At 34.5% G+C, this 21,524-nt stretch overlaps 2 pseudogenes; both read right to left on the bottom strand.

The window, feature by feature from the left end:
- The window catches only part of LOC124962348 (soluble calcium-activated nucleotidase 1-like), a 914,602-nt pseudogene that overhangs the window by 173,387 nt on the left and 719,691 nt on the right, over window positions 1-21,524 (bottom strand).
- On the bottom strand, window positions 9,101-9,973 carry LOC124962352 (protein YIF1A-like; annotated as a pseudogene).

Genomic DNA, 21,524 nt, shown 5'->3' with positions numbered 1-21,524 from the left:
TCCGCTTATCAGTGAGATCATTCGTCCTTTGGTTTTTTTGAGATTGACTTATCTCACTTAGCATGATATTCTCCAATTTCATCCATTTGCCTGCAAATGCCATAATTTTATCATTTTTATGGTGGAGTAATATTCCATTGTACACATATATGCCACAGTTTCTTTATCCATTCATCAATTGAAGGACATCTAGGTTGGTTCCACAATCTGGCTATGGTGAATTGAGCAGCAATAAACATTGATGTGGCTGTATCTCTGTAGTATGCTGATTTTAAGTCCTTTGGGTATAGGCCAAGGAGTGGGATAGCTGGGTCAAATGGTGGTTCCATTCCAAGATTTCTGAGGAATCTCCATACTGCTTTCCAGAGTGGCTGCACTAATTTGCAACCCCACCAGCAATGTATGAGTGTACCTTTTCTCCCACATCCTCGTCAACACCTATTGTTTCTTGTGTTCTTGATAATCGCCATTCTAATTGGGGTGAGATGGAATCTTAGGGTAGATTTGATTTGTATTTCTCTTATTACTAGAGATGTTGAACATTTTTTCATATATCTGTTGATTCCTTGTAGATCTCCTTCTGTGAAGTGTCTGTTCATTTCCTTAGCCCATTTATTGATTGGATTATTTGTATTCTTGGTGTAGAGTTTATATATATATATATATATATATATATATATATATATATATTCTGGAAATTAGTGCTCTATCTGAAGTATGAGTGGCAAAGATTTTCTCCCACTCTGTAAGCTCTCTCTTCACATTACTGATAGTTTCCTTTGCTGAGAGAAAGCTTTTTAGTTTGAATCTATCCCAGTTGTTGATTCTTGCTTTTATTTCTTGTGCTATGGGAGTCCTGTTAAGGAAGTCTGATTCTAAGCCGACATGTTGAAGATTTGGACCTACTTTTTCTTCTATAAGATGCAGGGTCTCTGGTCTGATTCTGAGTTCCTTGATTCATTTTGAGTTGAGTTTTGTGCCGGGTGAGAGATAGGGGTTTAATTTCATTCTGTTGCATACACTTTGGAATTTTTAAAGGAAAATATATGTCTTTCTAAATTTCTGGACATTTCAGTCACTGTGAGTTCAAATATTACCTATTCCACCTTTTTTAAAAAATTATAAATATAGTTGTATATATTCATAGGGTGCAAATTGAGGTTATAATTTGTGAATACCATGTAGGGTAATTCAATCAAGATAATCAACATATTCATCATCTCAAATATGTATCTTTTTTGTAGGGAGAACATTTGAAATAAATAAATTTCAAAAGTGTACAGTATACTACCATTTACTATATTTACTACACTGTGCACTAGAGCTACAAAAAAAAAAAAAGAAAAAAGAAAAAGAAAAGGAAAGAAACCCTTTTGTGTGAGAATTTGTGTCTTTTGACCATTATCTTGTATGGAGAGCAGGCTGTTCTCTGCTCTGAATACTACACAATGCATAGAAAGCAGTTTTTAGGCTGTGCCAAAACCTTAATTACTCCATTTTGTAAAGCAGTAGTTTGCCATAAGTTACTCTATTTTGAGTTTAAGTGCTGAGGTGGAATGTCTGTACCTCTTTTGCACAAGTAAATGATGACCATCTGCCTGGCATAACCATAAGACACAAACTGACAAAAAAAAATAATCCTGAGAAGAAAAATGACTACCTGTGAACTTATCAGATTAACCAGAAGCATATGGATTTGTGGGTGTATCAAACTCATATGGGAAAAACTGACCCATGAGCTAATCAAACATATCTGATCACAAAATGATGCAGCTTACTCACTTGAGACCATAAAAACATGGGCATTCTAAAACTGGACATGGCAGCACCCTGACTCCATCACCTGAGACTTGCCCAGGAAAATCACCACAGGACAAACCTCCAAATTGCTGTCCTTGGGCTTCAGCAGAGCTTAGTTTCTCTTGCCTGTGATGACCTTGGAAGTTCCAAGCTGACACTGCCATCCCTTCAGATCTTTACCTAGAATAATCTCTGACACTTTTACAGCTCTGTGCCCTGAACAAGTTCTTTGGCTGTTTGGTAATCTCATCTTTCCCGCTTTAGAGGTTCTTTGCATTCTCACATCTGCTCTCTGCCCCTGCTCACAGTTCAGTCTCCTGAACCCCTGTGATTGCCTTGATCTTCCTTAGTCATTCTGCAATGTGTGTGTGTGTGTGTGTGTGTGTGTGTGTGTGTGTGTGTGTATAATTGTGAAATCTGATATGTGATTTGAATGTTATAAATATTCAAAATTAATATTGGAATAAAAGAACTGTGATTTCCTGGCTTATGACAACCAGGTGACCCACAGTATTCAGTGAACTGCCGCTGATACAAGTGTTGTAGCCTGTGAATTTATTCAATAAATTCTGACACTGTGGAAAGATATAAGTGTGTTTGGTCTATGTTAATGACATAGCATGCTCACAACATGTCCTCATTTTCCTTGTTCCCCCAGCCTGTGATTCCATCATATTACTTTCTGCTTCTTTGAGTTCCACAGATTTGGATTCCACATGTGAGAATATAAAGAATTTGTCTTTCTGTGACTGGCCTATTTCACTTCCCATAATGTTCTCAAATTATGCCTATGTACTCACAAATGATAGAATTCCCATCTATTTAAAAGATAAATAGTATTCTATTGTGTATATAAACCACATTTTTTTATCCATTTCTCTGTCAATGAATATTTAGGTTGATTCCATGGCTTGGCTATTACAAATAGTGCTGCAATGAAAATGGGAGTCTAGGCATCTCTTTGACAATATGTCATCATATATTTCAGATAAATGCCCAGAAATGAGATTGCTGAGTCATACAGTAAATCTATTGTTTAGTTTTTGAGGAACATTTATATGGATTTCTCTAATGGCTGAATTAATTTAAAATATCCTTTCCTACATCCTTGCTGACATTTGTCATCTTACATCTTTTTAATAATAACCATTCTTACAGGAGTGAAATAAGGTATTATATTATTTTAATTTGCATGTCTTTGATTATTAGTGATCCTGGACATTTTGAAAAAATATATATGGACCCGTTGCATGTCTTCTTTTGAGAAATATCTATTCATGTCCCTAACCCATTTTTAAGTTTTCTTATTTTTCTTGCTGTAGTTATTTTCATTCCTCATGCATTTTGGGTATTGATGCCTTATCAGATGTGTAGCTGGTGAATACTCTACCAATCTATAGGTTGTCCTTTCACATTGTTAACTATTTTCTTTGATTTGAAGAAACTTTTTAGTTGGATGCAATCCCATTTGTTTATTCTTGCTTTTGTTCCCTAGGCTTTTGGGTTCATAATCAAAAACTCATCACCAAGACCAATGTCAGATTTTCTTCTTATAGTTTTACATTTTCTGGTGTTACAATTAAGTATTTAATATTTAATCCCTTATGAATTAATTGTTTGGTATATGAGGTGAGATGAGGGTTTAATTTCAGACTATCCTCCTCCTGTTTTGTATTCTTGCCATTGTTGTCGAAATCCAATTCACCAAACAGTGAGTACATTTCTAGGCTCCCTTTTATTTCACTGACTGATGTGTTTACTATTATTATGTATTTTTGCTAGTAACATGCTGTTTTAATTTTCATAGCTTTGTGATGTGATTTGAAATCAGGTAACAAAATTTTTTAAGATTTTTTTGTTTTTCCTCAAGATTACCTTGCCAATTTGTTGTTCTTGTTGTTGTTGTGTATGTGTATATGTTGGGGAATTTCCAAATAAATATTAAGATTTTTTCATTTTATATGAAAAATAACATAGGAATTTTGAAAAGAATTATGTAAAGTTTATAGATCACTTTGGTATAGGTGATATTATTAAATTTTCCATTCCAAGAAAATGGGATATCTTTTAATTTATTAGTCTTGTTAATTTTTTTATAGTTGATCATTTTTACCATGGAAGGATATTGAATTTTGTTAATTTCCTTTCTGCATCTAATGAGATGAATATGGATTTTTCTTCATTCTGTTAATGTGATATATCACATTTTTTGATTTGTGTATATTGAACCATCTTGCATCCCCAAGGTAAGTTCCATTTGATTTGATGGTGGGATTTGATAATTTTAATTTGCTGTTGAATTTAGTTTTTTAATATTTTAAGAATTTTTGCACTAATTTGCAACCCCACCAGAAATGTATGAGTGTACCTTTTTCCCCACATCCTCGCCAACACCTATTGTTGCTTGTATTCTTGATAATCACCATTCTAATTGGGGTGAGATGGAATGTTAGGGTAGTTTTGATTTACATTTCTCTTATTACTAGAGAAGTTGAACATTTTTTCATGTCTGTTGATTGCTTATAGATCTTCTGTGAAGTGTCTGTTCATTTCCTTAGCTCATTTATGATTGGATTATTTGTATTCTTGGTGTAGAGTTTTTTGAGTTTTTTATACATTCTGGAGATTAGTGCTCTATCTGAAGTATGAGTGGCAAAGATTTTCTCCCACTCTGTACTCTCTCTTCGCATTGCTGATAGTTTCCTTTGCTGAGAGAAAGCTATTTAGTTTTAATCTATACCAGTTATTGATTCTTGCTTTTATTTCTTGTGCTATGGGAGTCCTGTTAAGGAAGTTTGATCCTGAGCTGACATGTTGAAGATTGGGACCTACTTTTTCTTCTAAAAGATGCAAATTAGTGCAGCCAATCTGGAAAGCAGTGTGGAGATTCCTCAGAAATCTTGGAATGGATCCAACATTTGACTCAGCTATCCCACTCCTCGGCCTATACCCAAAGGACTTAAAATCAGCATACTACAAAGTTGCAGCCACATCAATGTTCATAGCTGCTCAATTCACAATAGCCAGATTGTGGAACCGACCTAGATGCCCCTCAATTGATGAATGAATAAAGAAACTGTGGTATATTTATGCAATGGAATATTACTCAGCCATAAAGAATGATAAAATTATGGCATTTGCAGGCAAATGGATGAAATTGGAGAATATCATGCTAAGTGTGATAAGCCAATCTCAAAAAACCAAAGGAAGAATGATCTTGCTGATAAGTGGATGATGACATATAATGGGATGAGGGGGCAAGAATGGAGGAAGGAGGGACTGTATAGAGGGAAAAGAGGGTTGGGAGGGGTTGGGGGGGAGGGAAAAATAACATGAATCAAACAACATTACCCTATGTAAATGTATGATTACACAAATGGTATGCCTTTACTCCATGTACAAACAGAGAAACAGCATGTATCCCATTTGTTTACAATAAAAATTAAAAAAAATAAGTGTTTGAGGTGACAGATTTGCTAATAAACCAGATTTGATCATTATAGACCATATATGTGTATGGAAACATTGTACACCTAAATATGTATTATTATTATATAGCTACAGTTGTAAAAAACAGGCAAAAGTAATCTTCAGTTTCACTATTTCTTTAAAATATGGAATTTTTACTTTTGAACACACTGGATCTTCTGTTTGTTGAAATATGTACATGTGGTAAAGATTAATGTTAAGAAGACTTTCCTTTGAAAAGTTCTTTCAATGTTCTGATCTCTCATCCCCTTGGATCACTCTCTAGTAATCTTGCTTCATCTTCTCATAGATACATTGAAGACCTTGTCAATAAAAATGTCTACACCCCTCAAAAAAAATTTTTGCATTTATGATATTAAAGAATACTGGCCTACAATTTTATTTTCTTGCATTGTACTGGTATGGCTTTAGTACTAAGATAATGCTAGATTTGTAAAAATGAGTTCAGAACTACTTCCTCATCTTCAATTTGTTGAAGGAGTTTGAGAAGGATTGGTATTAGTTTTTCTTAAAATTTTTATAAAATTCAGTCAGAATGCCATAAAGTTGCTCTTTGATGTTGGACTTTTTATTATTGATTTGATATTCTTACTCATTATTAGTCTGTTCAGAATTTTTATTTCTTCCTGATTTGGTTTTGTTAGGTCATATTTATTTAAGAATTTCTCCATTACTTCTAGGTCATCCAATTTGATGAACATAAATGTTTATAGTAGTCTTTAATGATATTTCATATTACTGTTATCATTGTTGTCTCTTATTTTCTGTTACATTATGAGCCTTCTCTCTTATTAGTCTAGCTACAGCTTTCTTCAAGTATTAAAATCTTTTTAAAAACAAAAGTCTGTTTTGTCAATCTGCATTATTTTTCCAGTTTCTATTTTATTTCTACTTTAATCTTATTATTTCCTTCTTTCTGCTAACATAGGTTTAATTTCTTCTTCATGTTTTAGTTCCTTGAATATCAAGTTAATATACTTCTTTATTGATGTGGATGTTTATTGCTACAAATTTTCCTCTTAGAACTGCTTTTACTTTATTCCATAAGTTTTGGTATTATATGCTTCCATTTTAATTTTTTAAAGGTATTAGCTTATACGTATTCTCATTTCTTCTTTGAGCCATTGGTTGATTGTTCTGAGTTTGTTTAATTTTTATGGATTTGTGAGCTTGTTAAAATTCCTTATTGATTTCAAGTGAAGAATATGTACTCAACATACTTTCAGTCTCTTAATTTTTGAGATCTTTTCTGTGTCTTAATATGTGATCTATTCAAGATAATACTCCATGTGTGCTTAAGAAGAATGTGCATTCTGTTGCTGTTAGATGGAATGTTCTGTACATAACTGCAAGGTCCATTTGGTTTAAAGGATTGTTTGAGTCCAATGTTTCTTTTACTGTTTTTAAGATCTGTCCATAGTTGAAAGTGGAGTGGTGAGATTCCCTACTATTAGTGCTGCAATCTCTCCTCTTCATATCCTTAAGTATTTCTTTTATATATCTGAATATTTTAAAGTTGAGTACTTATAGATTTATAATTGTAATATGCTCCTAAAGAATTAACCCCCTTATTACTGTATGATGTCCTTCTTTTTGCAGTATTGACTTAAAGTCTTTTTTGTCTGATGTAACTATAGCTACCTAGCCCTGATGTCTTTTTATTTTATTTACCTGTGATATCTTTTTCTATTTCTCCACTTTTAGTCTATGTATGTCCTTAAAGGTGAGGTGAGTCTTTATAAGCAGAATATAGTTGGGTCTTAATTTTTTTATTCATTCAATCACTGTGTCTTTTTTTTTTTTTTTGGAGAATTTTTTCCATTTATATTCAAGACAGTTATTTAGAGGTAAGCACTAACTAGTGTCATTATATTAGCTTTTCTGGTTGTTTTGTAGCTACTTTCTCTTTTACTATCTTCCTTTGTGGCTTGATGTTTTTCTATAGTGGTATGCGTTGATTTTCTTCTGTTTATTTGTGGTTACCTTTAGGGTTACCTAGAATGTCTTACATTTGTAACAGTTTATTTCAAGTTGGTAGCAACTTAAGTTGGATTGCATAAAACAATGCTACAGTCTTATTTCCCCCATTTTACATTTTTAAGTCTCAGAAATTATAACATTTTATAATGTGCATCCCTTGACAATTCATTTTTAGTGACAGTTGTTATTAATAGTTTTGTCTTTTAATTCTTATATTAGGAATAAAATTTCTTTACACACATTACAGCTCTAAAATATTCTGAATATAGCTCTGTTTTACTAACACCATTAGGTTTTTTTGTGTTTGTGTGTTTCATGTTTAGTAATTATTGGCCTTTTGTTTCTGCTTAAAGAACTCCCTTTAGCAATTCCTGTAGGAAAAGTCTAGTGGTAATGAACTCCCTTACTTTTATTTATTAGGAAAAGTTTTTTATTTCTCCCTCCTTTCTACAAGGCACTTTTGCTGAATAAATTATTTTTTGTTGGTAGTTTTTCTTCAGCACTCAGAATATATCATCCCATTGTCTCCTGGACTGTACAGTTTCTGCTAAAAAATCCTCTGATAGACATATTGGAGACTTGCACTATTTAGTATATGCTAGTGGTGACCCTGGGTAGGCAGAGCTTATTGTGCATTCTCTAATTATCTTGTATATTGCCTTTGCTCTAATGTAAGGTGTAGCTGTTGGCTGGGTTATGTTGTCTGGAAAGACCACTGTCTGGGTTCTGCTGTCAAGGGAACTGTTGGTTAGATATAGATGACGACTTCTGGTCAGGCTGTGGTGGCTTCTCTGTCTCGGATCACTAACTGGGATCTGCAGTTTGGCAAGACTGTATTCTGAGCTGTTATGTTAATCAGTGGCTCAAAATGGTTGAACTTCCTAGTGCATTTCTGAAGACAACCAGTTGAGATTTGCAAGTAAGCTCTGAAGTTGGCCCATATGCAACAACTGGCAGGAACACAAAAGTATCACCAAGATTTTTTCACTGATTAGCATGACCTTTCCCAACTTTCTTAGTTTCTATTTGACCCTGGGTTGTCTACATGTGACATTCCCCAAAATATTCTCCATAAAGTAATACCAGACTGGGCTTCTTGAGAAGCATCTTAGAATGCATAGGAGTCTGTATATCTGCCATCTGTTCTTTTTCCCCTGAAGAAAGTATGCTCCCAGGGAAATCCTTTTTGTTTGGCATTGTGTTGACTCAAGGAAGAATTGCATAGTGAAGGTAAGACAATTTTTCTTATGCTTCTAATTTGATTTATATTTAGTTCTTTGATATTTCCATGTGTCCCAGTCTTATTTTCAAGGACTGAGGTTTTCAAAGAGATGCTTTGTCCCTCATGGGGTGTGAGGCCTGAGACTACCTATTCCTCCATTTTGCTGTTTTGGAAAAGTTTACTCCTCATTTCTCATAACAAATCTTTATTTCTCTTTGTTTTTCTTTCATAGTCCCTATACCTTTTTACTTCTGTATTAAATTTGATACAATTTTTCCCATTTAATTTCCTGCTTATTAAACTTATCTTAAATTGTATGTAATCAGCTGTAAACTTCTTCATGTGTGTTTAAATTTTACTGTATATGATGCATTCATATGTGATGCTTCACATATATAACAATTTAAAATACATAATGCAAAATATAAGACATAAATTCTAGATATTTTCTTTGTTTTGATGATACTGACCATTTTGGCATTTTGATTGCCTTTTTTTGTGAATCTTCAGTTTGAGAAGAATTCATTGGAAATGACTCATTTTTTTTTTTTTAAGGAAACCAAATTTTCAATTTATGGAGCAATCAATGCCATCTGGTGCTAGGAGTCATCAGACCAGGTGGAAGGTCAACCAGTATGTGATGAGGGTCTGGAGGGCTGCAGCTCCCAGAGTCAGGTAGAGCTGGAGAATGCTGCTGAGGGGCTGGGTCCCCCACATTGTCAGGGCCTAGGGCTGCTGTATGCAAAGAGAGCACAATGAAGTACATGAGTGCAGACAAGGTCCAGGCCAGGGCCGCATAATAGCCATCACTGCTGAACAGCAGCCCTGTGAGCACACTGAGGATCATCCTCACATATTTGTAGCTGCTGTAGGCCAGTAGGTGGACAGTGCTCAGTTCACTGAATACGGTGGCCAGGTTGAGGCCAGGAGCAGAGTTAGTACCTCCATCACCACCCACACCAGTGCTGTCCTTGCACACAGGCCCAGCACCTTTGGAGAGAACCTTTTCTAAATGCCCAGTGCCACCCCAGCCAGCAGCATGTAGGTGATGAAGGACTTCATAGGGATGTAGAGGTCAGGGGCATTGAGGTCTTGCCATGGGGGCAGAGGAGCATCATGACTGTACTTCACTTCCCAGTTCTTGTGTGTGTAGGGGGAGACAAGCAGCTCTAGCTTCTTGGCCACATAGGCTGTGTCCACAGCAAAAAAATACTTGAGTTTGTTCACAGACACAAACAGTGTAGCTCCTATGTGCACTGTCCTTGGAGATGCAATGAAGTTGCCATATGCCATAGCCACGTTGGCCATTGGGTCCCCAAGCAAGTGGTTGACATTGTAGGCCACCTTGGCTCCTGGGTCTGGGTATCCCCCAGGTTGGCTGGAAAAACCACTGCTTGTATGATCAAAGAGGGGAGGGGAATCAGAAGCTGCCTGGGCCCTGTGCTTGGAACAGTGGGCTCCGCAGCCCGAGTGATAAGCCATTGCTGCAACGCTCGCTCTCCCTGAGGAACGACTGTGCTGTCTCCTGGGTATGATTACTAATAGAGCCACTGCTTCTCTCCTGGGACAACGAATGAGGTTACCCAGCAGCCAGCAACATCCTGGGGCTGGTCAACAGCAGTCGACATGTTTGTAGCATCCATGACTCATCTTTATTCCACTTGACATTGGCTGGCTGTAGCTTTTTACTCTACATGTCCTTCTCCTTGGAGCAAATTTACTTTCTCATAGCATAGGACTCCAAGAGAGAGTATGCCAAGAGAGTGTGGAAGTTTCCAGTTTTATAAGATCTAGACTCTGAAACTGGTAAAGCATTTCCTCTACTGAGATTGCATTGATCAGGCAATCAGAGCTTGAATTCTAAGATAGGACTTTTTACCTATCTCTCAGAGCATTGGTAAAGAAATCTGGGGACATGCAGTGACATGATACTCATTCTAGCCTTTGAAAGAGAAATATAGAACAAAAGAGGTTATTTTTAGAAACTTTAAATGGATGATTAGAATTGTTAAAAAAATAGTACTAGTTATTGGTCATATTGATCTTTGGGGGATCATTTTGGTCAGGTATATAAGTAGTGATATTCATAATTCATCTTTTCCAGAATGCCCCACCTTTGTCATCAACACATTCTATAATTCTTAAAACATAATTGTTTACATATGTTATAAAGATATTTTACCTTTGTTTTATCAAGAACATTTAAGTATCTCTATAAACTCAGTGAATGCTGATTGCTTGGAGAAACATCAACATGAAAGGTACAATATGAATTTTCAGAAAAAGAGGTCCATCACTGATTTAGTGGAAAATGGTAATACACTTTGACAATAAAGCTCAGTTTTGTAATGAAATACAAGTAATATTTGCTGTAAAATTTCCACTGGAAGTATTTGATATTTAAGAGTACTATTGAAACTTTTAGGTGCATAATTTCTTATAGGCAAACATTTTAAGGTCTAAGAATGAATTACTTTTATATTCAGATGAATTTTTCACATTTAATTCTTATCTGCCTTCTTCTACATTCAAGTCTTCTTCAGTTAAGAGTTAAAGTACTAAATTTCATCTTGGGCTTTATGTTTTCAGTAGATTTAAAGATGGTTTTACACTTATCCTGCCAACAGGGGATTCAGAGACACAATTACAGAAAGTCAGTCAATCTGTTATATGATGTGGGGAAGCAAATCAGGGCTTTAGGTGCAATTCAAAGTTGAGCATCTTGAAAAGAACTTTCTAGAAATTACTCATAAATAATTTCCAACAGGGCTTCAGTCAAATGATGATAAAAGTCTTTTAAGTCCCAAATATGTGCAAATTAATCTGAATTTGGCTTTGCATTATGATTTTTTCTTCTATTTGATTCATTTTCAAAGTCAGTATAGTGTCATTATTGTTTCTTTCAGAAGTAGCGAATACATCCGAACTTGGACATATGAAATTATTGTGCTTCTGGTGGATGAATTAATCCACCCAAAGCCTCAACACTTAAAAGCCAAACTTTTGGCATCTTTTCAGCTAGAATCTGAGGCATCAGACTAAGTGGATCTTAATTTAAATGCATGGATATAAATCTAATTGAGAAGGCTGTTTGTGCATATTATAAATTATTGATGAACAATGTATGGAAAGCAGTCTGAATTGTCCATTGAAATCCCCATTCAGGTTTTCAGAATGAAGTACTATGACTTTTTATGTCTTCAATGTCTAAGTGTTTGTTTTTCAAGGAAAAGCAATATGCTAACCTAACCAGATAGAGCATTATTTCCCAGAAACACTGATAGATGACTATTCCCTTGTACAATGACACCACTCTTTCAGTATTGTCCTGTTTGAAGTTTAATTTAGCCTCTTTCAGCCTAATCTCCTTACATAATTTTTTGCAAATCTAATACCTAAAACTGATTGTGTTCAAAATGAAACTTGATTCTACCATTTTTCAATCCCTTACTTAAGCTGGAACACTTAGGGACTGGCTTTGACACATTTTTTCTTTCTTTCCACTTATGCACCCCAAATTCTTTCTATTTTGCCTTGGACATTTTCTAAATTCTGTCATCCAGTCTTTTTTCTGCTTCTGAGCTAGTTCAACCTGGTCCTGTATTTTGCTTGGACCAAAGAAATAGGTTTTTTGCATATATTCTAGCTTCTGGAATTTTTGTATCTTTTCTCTTTATTTTTAAGACTTTTTTAGTTGTCAATGGATCTTTATTTTACTTATTTATATGTGGTGCTGAGGATTGAACCCTGGGACTCACACATGCTAGGCAGGCACTTTATCATTGAGCCACAACCCCCAGCCCCATTTTGTAGCTTTTTAATATATCCTTGCCACTGTGGTTAGTTGTTATATTTTTAAAAATTCAAGTCTGATGTTGTCATTCCTTTATTTGTAAAGGCATAATAATATCAAATTGCGTATTCTGGAGTAAAATTCAAATTGCATTGACAAGCCTATTCTTTCCATCCTTACCTCCTGCTACTTTTGTCTAGAGACTATCCCTAGCAAATTATTTGTAGTTTGTTATGTATTTGTGATTTAGTTCATATTCAGTCTAATATTTCATCTGTTTCCTGCTTGACACTGTCTTAATCAGCTTCCAAGTTCAAACCTCATTACCACCTCTTTTCAAAGCCTTAGATAATACAAAGCTATTCTACTTTTATCTTTTTTCTTTCAATATTCTTAGTATTGCATTTCCATATAGAGAGAACAATATTATCTAACACTATTAGGTACCTCCTATTAACCACCATGGCAATCTAATTCTACAGATGAAGAAAATGAGGCAAAAGGAGTTTAAAGTCCTACAAATAATACATGTCAAGGCTGATTGCAGAATTAAGAGGTTAGATATTTAGGAAGCAGGACTTGACAGAGCAAGAAATTGAACTGTGATGCATTTGGAACAAAACCTGCATCTCATCCCATGGGGAGCTCTGGAACTAAGATGGCTCTGAAGATCCATATCATCATGCCACAGATGAACTGGGCACTTGCAAGTTCACTGACCAGTCAGTTAATGTATGCTGTCAACAGAGAAAAGGAGTAAACCAAAACAAGATATCTCCCATCAATGATGGACCATCAATAGCTAACACTCCTGGTCCCTGGGAAATGAAGATCTCAAACATGGAAAGAATACTCCCAGGGGTCATCATGACTTTTATAACACTTACTCTTTCTATTGGTGTCTTCTTTTATGTCACCTGGTGGACTGATCAAGATCCACTTAATTTCCTTGTCTAGAAATTATACATTCAATATTTTTTGTGGTTGTGCTTACATATTTGATATGCATGCTTGATTTATTGTTTGAAGTTAATCACTACTACTTTCATCCTCCCAGTTGACATAGGAATCTTAGTATACTTTAAATCAGATCACTCTTATAATATTATTTTAATATTATCAACTTTTTTTTATTATTGTAAACAAATGGGATACATGTTGTTTCTCTGTACATGGCGTAAAGGTATACCATTTGTGTAATCATAAATTTACATAGGGTAATGTTGTTTGATTCATTCTGCCATTTTTTCCCTTCCCCCCCACCCCTCCCACCCCTCCCCTCCATCTATACAGTCCTTCCTTCCTCCATTCCTGCCCCCCTCCCTAAACCCAACTCCTTAATAATATTATTTTTCAGCACTTTTACTGTTTCTCTACACTTAGATCATTATGATTACTGTTGTGTTGTACAGCTTTTCTAACATGCTTATTATTCTTTAGTTCCTGCATTTCACTCCCTTCTCCAAGTTCAAATTCCTTAAATGTTTCCTTTTATAGTTATTTCAGCAATTAAGTGCAAATTTGCTGTATCTTCTCTTAGATTCTTTTGTTCATTCCACCCTTAAATGTTCACTTAGTAGATTGTTAAATTCTAGGTTGGCCGTTATTTGTTTTTAGTACTTTAACCACATCCTTCATTTTTTCTGGCCTTCTACTGTCACCTTGGAGATGTTTTTAGCTGATATCAGTTCCTGAAGAAGGACCCAGTAGAGATAGCCTTCAGCTCCAGCATTCCAACAAGCTGGGAAAATGAATGCCTCAGTTCAGAAGGAGGAATATGTGGTACTAACTCCACTAGAATTAAATAATCTGTTTTAAAAAGGAGAAATGTAGGGAAAGAAACAGAGATGAAGAAAAATAATTATTTCATATTAAAGGTAGACCTTTAGTGATTCAGAAAAAGCTCTCTGCCCAAATTCTTTAGTTCAGTGGCCAAATATACTAATTTTTAATATTCCTTTCATGTTTTAGAAAGTAAAATATTATTTTCTGGCTTGTTTCTAGTTCCTCAACCAGCTGCCAAGGCAGCAATGTAATTAATTATTTATTTACTTTGTGGTTTAGGAGAGGGCAAATTTTATTTTCATATGAACTCAAGATGGGAAGTCTAATGATAACATTTGTAACCCCATTAAACTGAGGCAGGTTTAGAATTTAAGGAGAAAAGCAGATGCACTAATACTCTGTGAAAACTGGATAACTTTGGCAAACTCAGTTAATATTTCCTTTTAGTTCAGGAAATTTCTTTGGAAATACTGGAATCTCATTTCTACTATGAAACAGAAGGGAGGAAGTTCTTCCTATATAGAGTCTATCTCAAAATTTATGCTCCTTGTTTTAAAAAATGATTTGAGCTCACTTGCATCAACATGGGAATGTTTTTTCTGAAAATAAGAATTAACTTGAGTGACAGAAAATGATCAATTAATGTAAAATTAATTTACACAAATGTCTACTCCACAACTTGACAATTAATGAGTTAAAGGTGGACTACATAACTGCTCTAAACTTTCTGATTTCTGATGACAAAAGAATACTTACCAAATGCAAAACTTTCATGCTTCATATAATTGCATTTAGTTATAATCTCAGTTGAGAGGTTTTGAAGAATCACCTTGACTGGTTTTCCATGCCTGCCCTTCTCCAAAAAATGAAGATTTAAATATCTTACATTAGCTAAGGTGCTATGCTGGAAACACATTTTTAAATCTTAATTTTTAAATTTGTTCTAGCTAGTTATACATGATAGTAGAGTGTATTTTGACATATTATACATACATGGAATATAACTTCTTATTCTTATGGTTGTACATGATGTAGAATTACAATGGTCATGTAATCATATATGCATTAGGCTACTAATGTCCAATTTATTCTACTATTTTCCTATTCCCATTCACCCTCTCTTCCCTTCATTCTCCTTTGTTTAATCCAAAGTATTTCTATTCTTTCCTAAACTCCATATTATTATGAATTATCATCCACATATCAGATAAAACATTTGGTCTTTGTTTTTTTTGGGGGGGATTGACTTATTTAATTTAGCTTGATATTCTCCAGCTCCATCCATTTACCCACAAATGCCATAATTTCATTCTTCTTTATGACTGAGTAGTATTCCATCATGTACATGTACCACATTTTCTTTTTCCATTCATCTATTGAAGAGCACCAAATTGGTTTCATAGTTTAGCTATTGTGAATTGAGCTGCTATAAACATTGATGTGGCTGCATCACTGTAGTATGTGGAAATAAAAATTTACTTAATATTTGTGTCTACAGAATAAGAACTTAAAATCAAGCTTGGTAAGTATGTGAAAGGTTAAGAATTGTTAAAGAGAGAATAAATAATGATGTTCACATCAAAATGGCAACTGAATACAACAAAAACTATATTCCATGACTTTTCTTTAAACACTTTACAAAGTTATTAAAATGCAAAGTTTCAAAAGTGCTGCAAACTTTGAAATATCATAAGGTCTTAGATGTGACTGGACTGAAATAATTACAATGACTGAACAAATCCTCTAGTTCTAGAACTCAAAATATAACAGGAAGGATAAACAAAAAGTGTTTTTCCATCCATAGTCCCTGTGTATATTCTACTTTAGAAATGCATTGCTTGCAAAAAGAAAATCTGATTTTCCTTTGTCCTATACATTCTCCAATCTCTTCATTTCTTCTAACCAAGCTCCCTTGGCAGCCTTGGGTCTATATTAATAATGTCTCACTTTACTTTGTCAGTTTTTGAAAAAATATCTTTGTACTTGTTCTACTTTGCCTTTCACATGGCCACAGAATGACTGCTTTAGAAGTCCATGGTCAACATTCAAATCAAGTTGAAATTTAGCATGGTATTCAAAACTCTCTATATTAATGTGTCTGCTTCAAACATAGGCTGGATTTGCAGTTTTTCAACTTTGAGATGGTGTGAAACTAGTGCCCCTTTAATAGTAATGTTTTCTTAAATTTTGAATTTGAATCTTTTCCTGGGCTAACAGTATGTATTACAATACTCATGATGTTGGGAAGAAGCAGTGAGCTGCAACTACTGATCAACCCCGTAATCATAGAAGAAATAATGGAAACTCTATAGTGTTTCGTGAGGCAAAGCCGTTTGGTAGTTTAGTGTATCAATTTCATTTTAAACTCGATATTTTCCATCAGGTCCGGATGTCATTCTCTCTGATCTACTTGGCTATCTCATACTTTTTTCCTTCAAAATGCATTCAAGTGTCCTCCCAAGAAGCCTTCATAATGTGTCTTTCTTCACTGCCTTGAAATATCACTCCACTTAGACCTCTAAGAGTTCCCATTCTTCTGCCCACTGTACCCATGTGCTTTTGGTGTTTTGAAATTATTATGTATTCTGAGAATTTGCTAGATCCATTTAGGAAAGAAAGTGAATTTAGGTAAGCATTTTGGCTCTGATGAATGGTTGGTAGAAACGGGAATCAAGTGACCTAGGCAAGATTTAGAATTGGTTCTGTATTATTTCAAGATTTCCATGATCGCCTTTATTTTAAGTAGTTCAAGATGAATATATTCTCTAGTGCATATCCTTTTATTCACTTCATTGAAGCTTCCATGGGAGAGATAGAACCTAGATCCTTTTCTTGAATATCATATTAACTTCTTGTATCAATTTAGGCAAGACAGCAAAATTTAATTCGTACTTTTTAATAAATGGAATGGCTGTTACAGATTTCCTCTGTAGGTTTTTTATTTTCCCTCCAGCTCTAACATTATACAGGTCAGATTCTATACTCTTACCATTCACATTGTATCCATTTGTACAAGTATTTTAATAGGTTGCTTAAAGAAATTTCCCCTCAGCCTTAACATGTCTTAAGCATAAGTTTAGTTGGAACTTATAGTTTTAGGGGATCCCAAAGGAGCTTTCAAATTTGATTAAAAGCTTTGTGTATTTACTAGGGTTTGTCTACCTATATTCCAGGAAAGCATCTATGGACTTGCTCCTGAGGAATTCATGCTGCCTTTAACAATGACTCCCTTGTTGCCATGAGGTACAGTGGGCAGCAGACATGTGGTAGGATGGTCAGTGTCTATGAAGTCTAAATCTCTTCTTTGAACACTTGAGAATAATTTGATGCTAGACCACATTTGGTTTTCAATGGTTGCCATACAAATACACTGAAATTAGGCAATTTATACTGTGATTTTTGACATGTGACCAAAACCAGACTAAATAATTAAAAATACCAAGGAAAATATCTTCTAGAGTAGAATGGCAATAATTCAAGTATAGCAAGAGTTTATGCAGATGGGATGGGTTCATACTTTTCTAACACATTTCTGACTTCTGTCCTATGTCATGCTGGCCTCCCAAGGAGAGGGTTTTCCATTCTTCTCTTCTCTTCTCTTCTTCCACTTTCTTCTCTTTCATGTGGTTTTGGTGAAGACATTCTTATTTTTCATTAACTGGAATATTAGAAAGTAAGCTTTGTAAGACAGCATTAGAATCATTGGTAGCAACTTTGTGTTTTTACCTAAAGAAATAATAATCAGTGAGACTATTTTTTAAATTCCTGCATTAAATATATGCTCCAATTTAAACTGGAAGATGCTTTAAGAGAAAAAACTTTACTTTTTTTTTTTTACTTCAAATCGATCTATAAACTTAAACAAAACATTGTATGCCCAAGAGGTATAGATTGTACATGTACAAATTAAAAACAATAACAGTATAGATTGTTATGCATCAAATTTCCATGTATTTTCTAAATTGGAAGAAAAATTTTAAAAAAAGTTAAAGAGGAGTTTGGTATTAATTTTGTGACAAGACAAAGTGAAAAGAATGGGTTCTTGTTAAACACCTGCTAATTCCCAAACCCTGCTGTAAATTCAGACCTAAAATTCACAATATGTGTATGTTGGGTATATATATTAGGCACATAGTATGATAGAAGCAGTAACTGAAAATATAAGGTAATCCTACCGCATGATCATTTTCAAACAATATTACCATAGGTAATGATATTATATGCAGCCTTAGGCAAAATGAAAATAATATGTTTGTATAAATCTGTATGTGCAATGTCCTTTTATATTCTTAAATACAATTGAACTATTTACACCAAACCACGTGGATTTTGGACTATTAATAAATCAGAAAAATTTCAATATTAGCCTATATAATCCTAACTCATGACAACATAGTGCTTTTTAAAAACAATATATTTAGCTTAACAATTTTCATACTGATGTACATATTCATTGTTCCATATTTTTCATACTATAAATTACATGATAATATATGTTACTCTTCATGTATCTTAAGTATTTTGATTAGTGTTGTTTTAGCTTTTTCACCACTGTGACAAAAAGACCCAACCAGCAAAATCCTATAGGAGGGAAGGTTTATCTGGAGGCTTATGGTTTCAGAGGTCTCAGTCCATAGACAGCCAGCTCCATTCCTTGGGACTCAAGGTGAGCCTGAACATCATTGTGGAAGAGTATGGCAGAAGGAAGCACCTCACATGGTGATCAGGAAGCAGACTCCATTCACCAGATACAAATATATACAAATGTATACCCCAAAGCCACACCCCAATGCCCTACCTCCTCCAGTCACACCCCACCTTCCTTCAGTTACCACTCAATTAATCCCATGAGGTGATTAATCCACTGATTGGGTTAAGGCTCTTAACCCAACTCATTTCTTCTCTGAACCTTCTTGCACTGTCTCACACATGAGCTTTTGGGGGACACCTCACATTCAAACCATAACAAGTGTGTACATAGAAACAAATAATAAAAGTACAACTGATAAATCAAAATATGTCTGCATCTAAAATTATAATGGGATATCAGGAAGATGGTAGAATAAGAAACACTGGACCTTACTTCCCCCTTGAGCACACCAGTCAATAGTAATAGAAAAATTTCTTTCACAAGAAATCTGAAAAGTTGTTGAAAGGTACCTGTACTCTGGGTGTGTACATCCAAGATGGTGAGGAAATTTGAAACACTTACCCACATAATCCCCATCTATCCCTAGTACTGTTCCATATAATTGACAGGTAAACACTAATCCCCAGCTTCTATTTAGAGAGGGAAAGCCATAGACTATGCATGTAAGGCCTCAGACTTTCTGATGACTACCACAAAGATTGGCTTGTTTTTCAGTCATTTCAGAGTGTTTATGTAACCTGGCACAGTCTAGTTGCCTGGGGCCAGAAATAATAGTATAAGTTAGTAGGTGCAATAGCCTCACATCCTTTCCCCTAGATCAACACACAGTTGGTGAATGTTCAATTTAAAAGTTTCTTCTGGGAGGTAGGGAAGAGTTATGACATATGTCCAATGATCCAACATTTCCTGGGATTAGTAAGAGGACTGCATTCTGTTCAATCTGCCTCTAGCACTGTCGGGATCACCAGCTGGAGGTCACTGAGAAGAAAGATGGCTATTTGAATTAACATGCATCTAGTGTCCATGACTCTTTCCCCTGACTCAGTAAAGAGTGAAGAGGCAAAAAACAAAACAAGCAAACAAACAATACTCCCAGATATCAACTTCTCCCTGGGGAAAGAGTTAGACAGAATGTCCAATGATCCAAGTTTTCTGAGGGTTTCCTGAGAAAACACTGGGCTTTGGTATCATTCGATACCAAAGAATCTAGTAACTCTAAATAGGATCCAGTATACCCTAAATATCTTGGGACCAAGAAGGAAAAAAAAAAAGTGGGTTGGACTGCAGAAAGTTTGGTAGGCACCTAAAATCTCTGGCCAAACTGATTTGACAAGTGTCCTCTCCTATATGAGGCTAGTCCATGAAGACTGATAAGAGATGGCTGTTTTGTCTAATGTGTAAGGTATCATTAAGGAATCAAGGAAAATGAAGAAGTAAGGAATATGTTCCTCAAAAGGGAACAAGTAAATTTCTAGAGACTGACCCAAAAGAAATAGGATTTGTTTGACAGAGAATTCAAAATAACTGTCAAAACTATGCACAAAAAGTAAGCAGAAAAATTCATGAGCAAAATGAGAATCTCAACAAAGATAAAGAAAAATATTTAAAAGTACCAAGATTCTTGAACTTAAGAACATAGTAACTGAACTAAAAAATTCACTAGACATCTTCATTAGCAAAATAAACAATTAAGCAAAATAAAGGTGCAGTGAACCTCAGGACTGGTTATCAGAAATTATTCAGTTAGAGGAGTGAAGAGTAATTTAAAAAATAACAAAAAAAGAATGAAGAAAGCTGCAGGGATTTATTAGATACCATCAACTTCATATACATTGTGAAAGGAACAGAAGAAGGGAAAGGATCAGAAAGTATACACAGGAAGTGTAAACTGAAAATTTCCCAAACCTGTGGAACAAAAGGGGCATCCCATTCCATGAATGAATTCAATTAAAATGTATACAAATAAATCACTGAGACACATTATACTAAAATTTTCAAAATTAAAGACAAAAGAGAATTTTGAAAGAAATAAAAGCAATTTGTTTTGTAAGTGGAAACTTACATGAACACAGCAGATTTTTCTGTGGACATCAGAGAGTGGAAAGATATATCTCAAATTCTGAAATGAAAAAAATAATCTTCTAATTAAGAATACTATTACTGATAAAACTCTCCTTCAAAAATGAAGAGATAAAGACATCGTCAGAAAAATAAAAACTGAAGTATTTTATCATCACTAGACCTGCATTACAAGAAATCCTAAAAGGATTAAAGTTAAATAACTTAAGAATAAAGGATGCTGAACAAAGACAAGATAGTATTAGAAAGTATAAAACTCATTGGTTAAGGTAAATAGACAAACACAGAAGGCTGCATTATTGTATTATACAAATTCAAAAGATACAAGAAATAAAAACAACTATAATCAACATATTAGTGGGGTGGCAGTTGTAAAAATGTAGAATTTTCATGAATGATTAAAGCTGATATCAATCTTAAAGTGCAGTGTTATAACAAGATCTTTTGTACAAGCCTACAACAAAAGAAATATAGAATTTACACACACACACACGCGTACACACACAAAGAAATCAAAGCACATCAATATAAAACGTCAATGAAACATAAAAGACAGCAGAGAAATAAAGAAGGGGCAAAAGAACTACAAGATAAATGAAAAATCATTAATAAAATGGAAATAGTCCTTCAAAGTAAGTGAATTAAACTCCCCAATTATAAAAGAGTAACTGAATGGATGAAATTAAACAAGATATAACTGTGTGCTATTCATAAGAAACTCACTT

This window comes from Sciurus carolinensis, chromosome 12, assembly GCF_902686445.1.
Source record: "Sciurus carolinensis chromosome 12, mSciCar1.2, whole genome shotgun sequence".
Taxonomy (NCBI): domain Eukaryota; kingdom Metazoa; phylum Chordata; class Mammalia; order Rodentia; family Sciuridae; genus Sciurus; species Sciurus carolinensis.
The sequence above is the reverse complement of the archived record's forward strand: the minus strand, read 5'-3'. Positions and strand labels throughout refer to the sequence as shown.